The following is a 13,484-nucleotide window of genomic DNA, read 5'->3' as shown; positions in this document are numbered from 1 at the left end:
ACAATTAATATAATTTAAAATCTATTTATTAATTAAATCTAATCAATTTAAATTTATTCCTCCCAAAATTTTAATTCATAAACTCAAATAATATTCACATTTAAATTTAAATTAATAAACTAAATTTCTCTTTAACAATCAATATAATTTAAAATCTATTTATTAATTAAATTTTAATTCAAATCTATTCTGCTTAAAATTTTTGGTTCATAGACTCATAATAATATTTCTATTTAAATTTAAATTAATAAACCAGATTTCTCTTTAACAATCAATATAATTTAAAATCTATTTATTAATTAAATATAAATATAAATATTTGGCTGGTAGTGCAACTGGTTTAATGGAGTAACTTTAGTCCTGAAGAATCACGGTGACGTATATTATGTACGTTAAGTAATAAAGAACAATGCTTTTATATAAATATTAGAATATATTAAAATACCAGAATTATAGAATATTAGAATATATGAGAATACCAGAGTTATAAAATATTAGAATACGTTAGAATATTAGAATACAATAAAATATCAGAAATGTAGAATATTAGAATATAGGTTAGACTATACGTTATAATAAAGGCAATTTTTGAGCTTTAGAAAAAAATTCATACATAATTTATCATGTTTAAATGTTACATTTAGTCCCATTTAGAAAGATAAGAGTCGCCTGAAGATTCTAGAGATATTTTTACATAAATAAGAGTAGTATTTTTACTTCTAATAACAAATAGGTTGAAGAATAATTGCGTATAAATATTTAAAGAAATATAACTCGTAAACACGAATATGTGTATACATTTAGTAACAAAATTAAATATCGCTAATTGTATACGTATAATAGAATAATTACATAAAATCTAGTTAATATCAACATTAGATACATATAAATATTCTTTTTTTATATTAGATTATTCATATAAAAGTTTATATAACCTAACCCCAATCTGGAAAACAATCATGGATTTCAACGACTACTGACAATTGAATATGAACAGAATTATATGCATTCATCATTATTATGTTTGAAACTTATAACCAATTGGGATATGACAGCAAAAAATCATATAACAGAGGTCTTAGGAAAATATGTACTGTTCTTCTTATCTTCATAGAATGTTTGCGTAAAAAATTTCAAGTAAAATTTTGTTACAAAACTGCATGTTACTCTTTGTGTTTTTTAGGCTTTGTAACACATGAACACAACTTTTAAATTCATACAATTGACAATTATTAAGTTTAAGATTGTGTCACTTAAATTTAAAAAATATTAAATAGGATAAATGTTTTAAAATTTATGTAGATATTGTAGCTGCTGTAAGTATTATACAAGGTATTCCTCCAACTCTGTTCACTTCATTTTTATTGTTTCAAATAATAAGAGAAGAATAAGAATTATTCACAAAAAATTAGGAAGAAGACATACTTTGTTGTAATAGTTTCTTTGTAGGCGAAAAGGTAAAACGCTCTGTAGAATTTCTGTTGTCAAGGCATATAACTTTTATGTCTGACTTCAATAGAATAGGGATTATATTGAAAATAATTCCTCATACATTTGAGTTTGTCGAATTTATTACTTGCATTGTGAAATATTTCTATTATATTTTGCAGTGTTACTGATATACTACCCAACAAAACATCCAAAAATAACAATTGTAAGGTTCGAGCAGGCCAAAAAATTGTGTTTCTGGTATGAAAAATATGTGTGGTTTAGACTTTCACAATGTCTCAATATCAATATTCTTGTAAGAATAACGCCAACAATCTAACACTGCTGTTTCTAATAGTCACTATTTACTGTTTGTTTGTATCTAAAATATTAAACGTGTACTTATCTAAGCAAAGGTTGTACTAAATTACAAGCCTCATTACGATAAACAATATATGCACACATACACATCTAAAAAACACTAATAAAATTAATCTTTCTGTAAAGAAAGATAGAAGGAATCTTAGTAACACTGAATTTTACAATTAATCTAATGAAGTACTTTTATGTTCATTATTCAACATTTTATGAAATTGGAATATAAGACATTTCACTAAAAAATGAAACTGACATGAAGGTCTTAAAAGATCTTGAAAGGACTCTGAAGATCTTTTGTATATGATATCACCATATATATATATAAAAGAAAATACATTGTCATCATATTAGATCTGTTTTAGAATCTAAATATATTTTATAACTTACTGTTTTCTGTTATTTAAAGTAATAAGAGATATTTCAGATAGACAAAGTTGGTATACATCTTTTATAATATCCTTTTGTAAGTTAGATTTAGGATACTCAGTAATTTGTTAAAGTATTTGAAGACGACCTCTAAATCTTTATTATACATGAAAATTGTAAAATAATATCATTCTTAATAGTTCGCTTAATAATGTTAAAACAGTCTGATAGAAATCATTTGTCGCTATGTCTATTTAATGAGGCTTATCATTTTGTTAGGCCATAAATCTCTTAAATATACTATAAATATTTACACATATTAATAAGTCTGTAAGTAGTAACCAGTCATACGAGGTTCTAAACATGGTTTCTTCTAAGTTACATGTACCATTTTATAATCATATAGGAGATATACATTATATTGTATACCTAAACAAATATTTTTTGAGCCGTTTGCTTAAATAAGAGAGAATTTATTTTAGTATAACCAAAGAAAAAAAATCTAAATATTTTCAAAATGTATATGATTGACTGTTTTCATAATCATTATTACTAATATTTATTACTAGTAATAGTAGTTAGCAATACTAATATTACCAACTACTATTACTAATACTTTGTGGTCGTGTGCTTTTTACATTAACAGCAGCGACACGGTAAAGTCCTAAGTTTCTATGTTATTCATTTCTGGTGGTTTTAGACAAGTCCACAGTAACTTTGTAAATAGGTAGATGTAAAATGACAAATGATAATATTAATTAAAATCGTTTTACATATTGTTTTTGGAATATACAGTAAAAAATTCATCTAATTGGAAATTTGCTGTACATATATATATATATAGATACATATCTTTTCTTTCTTTTTTTTTTTTCTTTTTTTTCTTTTTTTTTTTTATTTAATTTGTACTTTACAATTTGTCCAGCTGGATATTTGGTAAATTTTTCTAACCTAACATACATACATATGTATGCAATATCTGTATAGATGTATATTTCAATATTATAATATGAATGATTTCTTATTTGTATAAAATTAAATTATAACTTCCAATGTTCATAAAAGGTGACCTTCACGGATATTTAAATTGTTGTCTGTTTTAGAACTTTAAGCGCTACATATATACATAGAACACGAACGTGAAAACCACTAACTTTCAAATAACCTTTTTATGAGATATGGACGTCACAGCAGAAAGGAAGTTTCCTCTCTGGTCATAGATTAGAAGATTAAAAATATGTCATACTATCACAATTATATAATAGAGGTTTATGTAATGGATGGAGTGTTTAAAGTGTTCAATTTGTTAATAGTAATTTTGATGGAAGTGCAGAAATGCTACCTACCTTTCCATTTCGATGATTCTTAGACATGTCCTAAAACTCAAAATTTCTAACAACTGTGAGACTGCAATAAATGTCTATTATAACCATAGATATACAAAGAGTTAGAGTACGCGAGTCATATAGTCTTAAATTATCGTGTAAGTGGATGCGATATAGGAGTAGAAAGAACGCTGCATAAAAGTGTCTTCTGTCCTTGTCTAATCAGGCATGACACTGACAATGTTTGTGTTGGCTATACACTTATATGTTTGCTATACGAACGAGCATGCGTTATTAGACAAGGACACAAGAGGCCTTTATGCAGCGTTCTCTTTCGCTTTCGCTTTCGCTTTCTCAGCTCGCCCTCGCACTCTATCCTTATATCTCTATGATTATAATTTACAGCTAAATTAAAAGTGAATATGATCTATGTTTCCGATTTGGTTTAGATTTTTCAATGCCGTTGCCAGAGGGTTGAGTTGCATGAAATAATAACGAATCAATTATTAGAATAGTAGGCGAATGATTAATTAGATAACATTATTCTATGAAAATAATATTTTTTATTATTTCACGTAGTGATTCGAGAAGCTAACTCAAACTCAATACATAGATAATATTCATTTTTGATTGAATTACGACAGATATTTCTTACAGCCTCGAGTATGTTGGTTGTGCACGGTGTTTTAAGTTCGCTTGATCCCCGTTGATAACAATGGTTAAGATTACTCTATTTACATATTACAGTATAATAAGTATACTGCAGCAACCTGCATTTGGTATGGCAATGCTCGAGTGCCATGCTATAAAACTTCAACTCGTTTATATTTATATTATTTAAAATCTCGTCAACTTTATATTTATTTGTATTAAATTGCAATACATTATAACAGAAAGTCCTTATAACAGTACATTATAACAGAAAGCTTGTATCTGTACTGATACAAATTACAGTAAATGTATTAATAGCGTGCGCGTCAATGGAATTATGCGGGATGTTCGGTCACAGGTGTAAAAATATTTAAGGGGTGATTCCTGAAACTAAAATAAAGTCAAAATCAAGGATAAAAAAAATTGCGTTTCGGGCTCTGTTTTTTTAGTTATTCGCAACTAAATATTAGTTTCTTTCTGAATGGACTCTCCACTACTATCTTGTTACATAACATGTTTCGTTCGCTGTCGAGTGCCGAAGCGTGCAGACGTGTCTCTAGTGCCCAGTGAAGTTCGAAAGCAACACGTGTTACCCAACCGTCGAAAGTGAACACAACGTGCTCCTATCTTCCCAAGTGATTCCTATCCGCCAAAGAGAAGAAAAGCCTACGCAACTAACTCCAACCCGATCCCTGCCGCATAGCCTCACGACTAGTTATTCATATTGAAATAGCTAGCTCGATGATGGCCCAACAATCACGACCAGGCTCGCCTGTGCAAACCCACCACTACCCCGCGCTACTCCCCCCGTGGCAGAAGCTCAGCAGATCCCCCCGTGCCAACGACGCCAATAAGGCGAAAAAACGCAAAATTGAACCATCAAACACTAACTCGAACGAACAGCCATCAACACAAATTAACACTCACAACAGGTTTGCAGTATTGGAATCCTCAAACGACGCCATGGAAATCGCAGACCCGCCGTCAAACCATCACGCACAGAGAAGCCCCCCTCCACCACCAATATTTGTTAATGATGTCATAGACATCCAGACAATGACCAAGTCCTTAGAGAGAGATATCTCCAAGGAGGACTATAACCTGAAAATAACCAACAATCAAGTAAAAATCCTGCCGACGAACCCAGAAGCTTACAGGAAGCTCACCAAGACACTCAGGGCCCTGAATGCCAACTTCCACACCTACCAACTCAAGGAAGAAAGACCTTTTCGGGTGGTGCTACGAAACATCCACCACTCCGCAGACATCGACGAACTAAAAATAGAACTATCGAAACTCGGCCACGAAGTCACAAATGTCAGCAACATAAGGCATAGAGTCACAAAAGACCCGCTATCCCTATTTTTCATCGACTTAAAACAGAAACCAAACAACAAGGAAATCTACAATATCAGTCGTCTAATGAACGCCATCGTTAAATTCGAACCACCGCAAACCAAAAAGGAGATAGTCCAATGCAAAAGGTGCCAAAGATATGGGCACACGCAGAAATACTGCAACCACACCTTCCGCTGCGTCAAATGTGCAGGTACACACCCCACCGACCAGTGCAGGAAATCACCGGAAACCCCAGCGAAGTGCATCCACTGTCAAGGTGACCATCCTGCCAACTACAAAGGCTGCTCAGCCTACAAAAGTCTGTACTCAAGCAAATACCCCAAACTTAGAACAAAAGAGGAAAATCACCAAACACCCAGCTCGCCGAAATCCACAGTTATCCCAATCCCCCCAATCAATCAAACACCCAGCCCTATCAAACTCACCACTCCCTCAAACTCCTATGCCCAAGCGGTACAAGGCACTCAAAATACACCAAATAGCCACAGGGATCCTCCCCAAAATAGTGCCCCCACCTCACCTAACACAGACAACGTCTCTAGACTAGAAAAGCTAATAGAGAAACAATCAGAGCAAATAAACAATTTGCTATCGCTATTAACATTCATCATGGACAAATTAATACGCCCAGACACAAAATAAAACCAAGACGCATAGCTCTCTGGAATGCCAATGGTCTAGCGCAACGCAAACTTGAGCTAGAACTCTTCCTAAAACACCAGCTAATCGACATAATGCTCATATCTGAAACCCACTTCACCGACAAAAACTACCTGAACATAAACGGATACAAGTTCTACCATACCCAACACCCCAGCGGAAAGGCCCACGGCGGCACCGGAATCATAATCAAAGCAAATATCAAACACTACGAACTTCCACCATTCCAGAAAGACTACCTCCAAGCAACAAACGTAGCAATAGAAGACTATCATGGTACAATCACCACCTCAGCTGTATACTGCCCTCCCAGACACTCCATCGCCAAAGAAGACTTCGACCACTTCCTGGACACCCTGGGCAACAGATGCATAGCCGGAGGAGACTACAACGCTAAACACACCCAATGGGGTAGCAGACTGGTTACAGTAAGAGGCAAAAACCTCCTCAACAGCATAATATCCAACAACCTCAACTACCTTACCACATACGAACCCACATACTGGCCCACCGACACAAACAAAATACCCGATCTCCTTGATTTCTTCATAACTAAAAATATCTCGCCAAGACACGTCCAAATCAATTCCTCGGCTGATCTCTCCTCTGATCATTCCCCCGTGATAGTAACAGTCAGTTCAACTATCATCGAGAATACACCTAATGGCTCCATTCATAACCAACACACCAACTGGCAGCTCTTTAGAGAAGTCTTTACCCACACAACTTCAGCCTCAACCTCACTAAAAACCAATGACGAAATCGAAGCAGCCACGGAATACCTAAATGAGAGCATAATAAACGCTATCCGCGTCTCCACACCGGCAAAAACGTCCATCAGCAATCACGAATACCCCCAGTACATACTAAAAAAAATAGCAGAAAAACGTAGACTAAGAAGGATATGGCAGACCCATAGAACACCGGAGGACAAACGCAAACTAAACAACGCAACTAGAAAACTATCCAAAACCATAAAGAACTACAATAATGACCGTTTTCACAAATATCTCGCCAGCCTGTCCCCCACAGCCGACTCAAACTACTCACTATGGAAAGCCTCCAGGAAACTCACGCGCCCCCCACAAATAATACCTCCAATCCGCCGCCCGCAGGGTGGATGGGCGCGTAGCCCTATAGAAAAAGCCAACCTATTTGCCAAACACTTGACTGAAGTATTCCAACCCCATTCCTCCATAGCCGCAGCGGACGTCACCGAATACCTGCACACTCCCTTCCAAATGTCCCCTCCTATCCAACCCTTCACTTCTGCAGAGATCATAGAAGCAATCAGTCGCCTAAACCCCAAGAAAGCAGCAGGTCACGACCTAATAGGAAATAAAGCAATCAAGGAACTCCCCATAAAAGGGATTGCACTCATCGCATCAATCTTTAACGCCATCCTCCGCCTTGAACACTTTCCTAAGGCGTGGAAAATCTCACTAATCACCCTCATCCCCAAACCCGGTAAACCAATATATGAAGCCAGCTCCTATCGCCCAATCAGTCTTTTACCTACCCTATCTAAACTATTCGAGAGGATGCTCACGAACCGTCTCCTTCCACTCCTAGAAGAATTGAAAACTCTCCCAGATCACCAATTCGGCTTCCGAAAACAACACTCAACAGTAGAGCAAATCCACCGCATAACCCACATGATCAGCCAAACCCTTGAAAAGGAAAAATACTGCTCAGCCGTATTCCTAGACATCCAACAGGCATTCGATAAAGTATGGCATGAAGGGCTACTCTACAAGCTTAAAAAAATCCTACCCCACCCATACTACTCCATCTTAAAATCCTACCTAACCAACAGACAATTCATAGTCAAATGTCTAGGCGCCACTTCCGCAACATTCCCAATAGAATCCGGCATACCGCAAGGTAGTGTCCTCGGACCCCTACTATTCTCCATCTACACTGCCGACTTACCCATATCAAACGAGGTAACAATAGCAACATTTGCCGACGACACAGCACTATTAGCTACCCACGCAGACCCGGCAATTGCCTCATCCACTCTCCAGCGAAGTCTCGACTCCATGGAAAAGTGGTTCCAAAAATGGGGCTTTAAAATAAACGAAAAAAAATCCTCCCATGTAACCTTCACGCTCCGAAAACAAACCTGCCCCCAGGTCACCATTAACAACACAATAATCCCAAGCAAGGACTCCGTAAGATACCTGGGCATGACCCTGGACAGGAGGCTAACCTGGAAAAAACATATCTCGGAAAAAATAAAGCAACTAAAGGAAAAACTAAGAAAATTCTATTGGCTCACGGGCCGACGCTCCAAACTAAACATACAGAACAAAATAACCCTCTACAAGGCCGTAATAAAACCTGTCTGGACCTACGGAATCCAACTATGGGGAACAGCAAGTAACTCCAACATTGAAATACTCCAACGCTTCCAATCGAAAACGCTAAGATCCCTATTAAATGCACCCTGGTATGTTACCAACGAAACAATACACCGAGACCTCAAGATACCTACAGTCAAAGACGAAATACACAAGTCCAGAAGCAGATATAACACAAGAGTCAACAACCACCACAACCCACTAGTCACCCAACTACTGGATACGACGGACCAGATCCGCAGACTAAAAAGAAAATACCCACTAGATTAAATCCTTAGTCCTACTAGAATCAACAATATAAAGCTATTATAATCCATGTCATTGTATCACGCCAAATTAAGTTACTGAAAATTCTCAACGAGAATTGATTGTAAATATTCTAATAAAAAAAAAAAAAAAAAAGAAAAAAAAACATAACATGTTTAGATTTTAGAAATTTGGTAGGAGGGTAAAACAGTTCTGGAAGGGCAGGATCATTTCAACAGTCAAACATAAAGAACAAACATAAAGTTTAATTTAGTAGAGGTTTAGGTTATTCTACTGTAGATATTTTTGAGCCTTTCCGTTTTTAGTTTTTTAAACGTTTTGATTTCTTTTACTTTTAAATATTATTTGTCATTCATTTACGATTTTTCTTACAAAGCGTCGCGCAAGATGGTTTACGTCGTCAAATGTCATAATATTCTTTTCTACGATTTGTGCTAGGCAAGCCTATGTGTCGTTCGATTTGAGGATCCCTGTGCGTCTCGCTGTTTAGGCTGACCTACTTTTGTTCAGTTAAGGAGGTTTGCTCGGACACAGAGACATTTCGGCTAAGTTTTAATTGACAATAACTAAAAAACAAAGCTGAAAACGCAATCTTTTTATTCTTGATTTGCATCTTATTTTAGCTTGAAGAATCGCCTCTTAAATTTTTCTACAGCTGTAGAGTATCGCCCTGTATATGTGTATATATATATATATATATACACATACAACCCTGAGAAACAAATAGCGTGGAAGAAATCTGAACACATTTACCATTTATAGAAGACTAAAAAGAAAACACCCCATTGACCTCGCTAAAGAAACAAAATAGTCAAACTCGAAGATGGTATCCCGCTGGGGGTAGCCATCCACATATTATTTAGCAATTAAGTTAGAAAAATTTACCAAATTTCCAGCCGGACAAATGGTAAAGTACAAATTAAATAATAATAATAATAATAATAATAATAATAATAATAAAACTTACCATTGGGGAGCTGAAGGTACTTGTTTAGTTTAGAAATTTAGCTGTGTCTGGCAATAAAAACGAACTGATCGCACGCTCGATGGCCGCTGACCATTGATATTGAGCCGATCGGAGGATGCTCGATCTTCGATTCCATCAGCGATTAGCACGAGCTGTAATTGGAAAATAATATCATTTAGGATTCAATAAAATCGTCGAAAGTATTAGTAGAGTACATTTGTTGACAGAAAGTAAGACAGAAATATTTTGGCAATTGTTTGAAATGCTCAAAGTTTTCGCCGACTAGTGGTAAAATCGAAGGATATTTGCGTAGTTGAGAAAAGGTAACGTACCTTTTCAAACGGTTATGCCCATGCCAGTCGACAAAGACATAAAAGGTTGGTGTTTACCAATATGAGTTTTCATGACGAAATATTTTAGAACTTAAAGTAGACCCAGACGAGTAATTAGCAATCGAGGCTTTTGTTTTCTCGACTGGGCCATTCAAAGAATTCCTAACTAATAATGCGGTCGAACATGTTACATTCGGTACTCCACAGGCAAACGGAACACCGATGCTGGCAAAATTGTCGGAAACACCCGGGAAATGGCAGTCTTGAGTCTAGAGTCCAGTCGAATTCGCCTAGAACAATACAATTTGCAGGTCAACGGGAGAAAGTCTTTCGCAATTGTTGTTTGAAATAAATCAGCTTGGCTTCATTAAGCGACAGGAATAAGTGACAAGCCTGAGCAAGAAAATGAACGCGTCTACGACAGAAAACATAAAAATGCGACAGGGTATCAAAATCGACGATACGTGATGATCGGATACGTGATTCGGACGTCGCACCGGGAGTAGATAAGGAATTGGTACCGAAATTTGAAAGCCCCTACGTTATTAAAAAGATTTTAGAGAAAAATAGATATGTTGTTACAGATATAGGTGGGTTTTAATTAACACGTATGCCCTTTACAGGAATAGTAAGAGTCGATCAGATGAAATTTTGCATTTCAGAGGATAATTAACAATTAATAATTCGATTATTTATAAAGCACACCTTCTGTCATTTTACTTTTGTATTTGCGTGATTACCTCGAAAATGAAGGTAAATTCGCCGGCGATATTTTCGATATGTGTGTATACCCATGCGATATACATAGGTTAAGAATATATTTTTGTAATATTTATCGGAAATCCGTGTCTACGTATGCATCGCATTATTTTAGATTTATTGTTACATCAGTTTTGGTTTGATTTTGCCGTCGGAATATCTTGCATTTCATTTGACTACATCGTACTGACAAGCTCTGTTTGGATTCGTTCTGTAGTTCGTATTTCTTTCGTTTATGTTAATGAGAAGTCGTAAATTCGTGACTATTATCAAGGTCGTCACTATTGTCAGGAATGGCTGTAGACGGTTATTTTACGACTTTCTCAATTAGCCTCTTTGGAAACTTAGAGACAGTCCAGACCATCACGAGCTCTGAAACAGTTAAGCATCCCTAAATATGCCCTGACCGTTTTTCCATCGTATTGTGTGCTAAACGCTTCAGTTGAAATCCAGGCATCTTTGTAAAGTTTTAACCCTTCTCCTTACACTTTGTACTCATCTTAACAATAAAGGTTATCTTTATATATGTATTTAGGATATGTCTATATATTGTAGTATCTTTAATTTTGCGCCACTTTCGAAAAGGTTGCGGTATATATAATATGCTGTTTAGTAAGTGAATGAGTAATCCTAACTATTGTTATACGTGCGTATAAATAAAATATAAATATGGTTGACATTATTTAATTCTTGTAACATTCCTTATTTGTATAAATACAAAGAAAATTATTTGTCACTTTGCAATGCATTTCAAAATTGATAATATTTCTTTGGAAAAGATTTTTCATCTTATTATACATTCTTTAGTGTAGCGACCAATAATACAGGGTGAACGTAAAACGGTTTTCATTGTTATTGATAAGGCGGTAATTTCTTTCTATCTATTTATTACTCTTGTTTCGTTTCTTTATACTTATTAATGAATAAACAATTGTGTGGGCTATCCAGTGCTGTATGCGAATAAGGAATAAACCAGCTATACTGCGCCAGCAGTATTATACTTTGAACAGTGACAGAGAAGGATATTTCTATAACTTAATAGTGCGTCAGACATCACTTCGCGGCGAACAGATTTCCGTCGAAAATGAATAATTCGCAGAAGATCGTATCCTGTGACGATTTATGCCGACTAAAGAATATACAATGACCACTTAGATTTATATGTCGGGTTATCGTTAGAAATTTTAGGCGTGAAATAATTAATAAGTATAACGAAAGCTATTGACAATGTTCCTGGGCTCAATAACGAATCCACGGTCAACGGGTAAACTCTTTGTACAATGGAATACATTTTGTAGCACGCAGACACGTTAACTCAGACGCTGGGTTACTTTCAGACTGACAGCCAAGACGATGACAGTAAACTCTCTAAGGTGATTGCAAAATAAAAGACAGATACAGTCACATATGTCAAATACATATAGATCGGGAATATCAACAAATTCCCAAGCGCCGTAACTAGGCAGTCCCGCGTAAACCAGCATTGCTCCTGATCGAGACTTGATTGCTTATACAGCGTATCCCTCAACATCGGTACCTCCTCTGTAAGACATTTCGTTCATTCCGTGACCGTGGCTACGTTCGGCGACCAGTTACGTCACCTCGAGCCCAAGTATTGGGGATCTTCCTAAAGAAAGGCCCGATGTCCCTACATCTCCGACATATATAAAGATTGACGTTACTGTCGTTGAAATATTTGGGATAATTTTGTATCTGTCTGTTTCCCCTTGCCTATTGAGAAAGGCACTGCTATAACCGCGTGACAGGACAAAAGTTTGAACAGGAGGAACGAAAGTGACGTCATAAAAGATAGTTGATTGTTGATGAGATCTCAATGGTATCTTACGAGAATTTGCGAATAATTCATTTAAGACTGCAAGAATTCAAGATATATAAAAAAATATTTGGTGACAGAAATGTATTTCTCTTCGATGACATCTCTTTCATGCGATTATTCCCAGCAAAAGAACATTGTTGTATTGTATAAAAACAGTGGTGTGCTGTAAAGATTAATTTATAGTACCAAGTTTCATTCTGCGAACTCATCATTAATATGAGGTAAAAGGATGATACAGAGTTTATCGACCTATTAGATAATTTACAGTTTGGCGAAATAACAACTTCTGAGTTTGAAATACTATGAGTGCGAAGGAGTGATATATAGCAGTAAGAATATTCCAGATAGTAAGATTCGTAGACGAATATAACACAAAAATGATTGATGAATTAGCGAAATTACGTCGTGTGTACGTTATTCATTGAGTAGGCGAGAGTCGGGAAGCAGCTACATGCGAGAAAAAAACTTCCGAAAATATTATTCATGCAGATGTAAATAATCATGGATAACTGTTGCATGCAATAACATTAGCCGAGGGATCACGAGTTATGTTGCGACGAAACATACCAATTTCCGTTGGTTTGATAAACGACGCAATGGGAATGGCAAAGAAATTTATTTGTCAGAAATTTATTTGAAGAGGTCAGCTGAAAGTGAGAGAATTGGAAGCAGATTCAAATATGCTGACGGCTACATTCCCATATCTCCAGTAATAGCAATGTTTCAACTGACGAAATGTTACGGAGATGTTGAATAAAGAATGTCATCGCTTGTGCTAAGCTGGACAGTAGC

At 35.8% G+C, this 13,484-nt stretch overlaps 1 protein-coding gene and 1 long non-coding RNA gene across 3 annotated transcripts in view; one reads left to right on the top strand and one right to left on the bottom strand.

Moving 5' to 3' along the window:
• Nucleotides 1-13,484, bottom strand: part of LOC125386613 (dynein beta chain, ciliary-like) — a 133,631-nt gene that overhangs the window by 23,429 nt on the left and 96,718 nt on the right. The gene's annotated exons all lie outside the window — the stretch shown is intronic.
• On the top strand, nucleotides 193-10,648 carry LOC125386615. Of its 2 annotated transcripts, none has more exons than XR_007226951.1 (2): nucleotides 193-387; nucleotides 10,304-10,648. It is a non-coding gene; the product is annotated as an uncharacterized LOC125386615 (long non-coding RNA). The 2 variants fall into 2 exon arrangements; XR_007226950.1 differs by lacking the exon at nucleotides 193-387 and adding an exon at nucleotides 9,690-10,141.

Source organism: Bombus terrestris, chromosome 17 (assembly GCF_910591885.1).
Source record: "Bombus terrestris chromosome 17, iyBomTerr1.2, whole genome shotgun sequence".
In the NCBI taxonomy this organism is placed as follows: Eukaryota; Metazoa; Arthropoda; class Insecta; order Hymenoptera; family Apidae; genus Bombus; species Bombus terrestris.
This window is presented reverse-complemented; position numbering and strand designations above follow the sequence as displayed.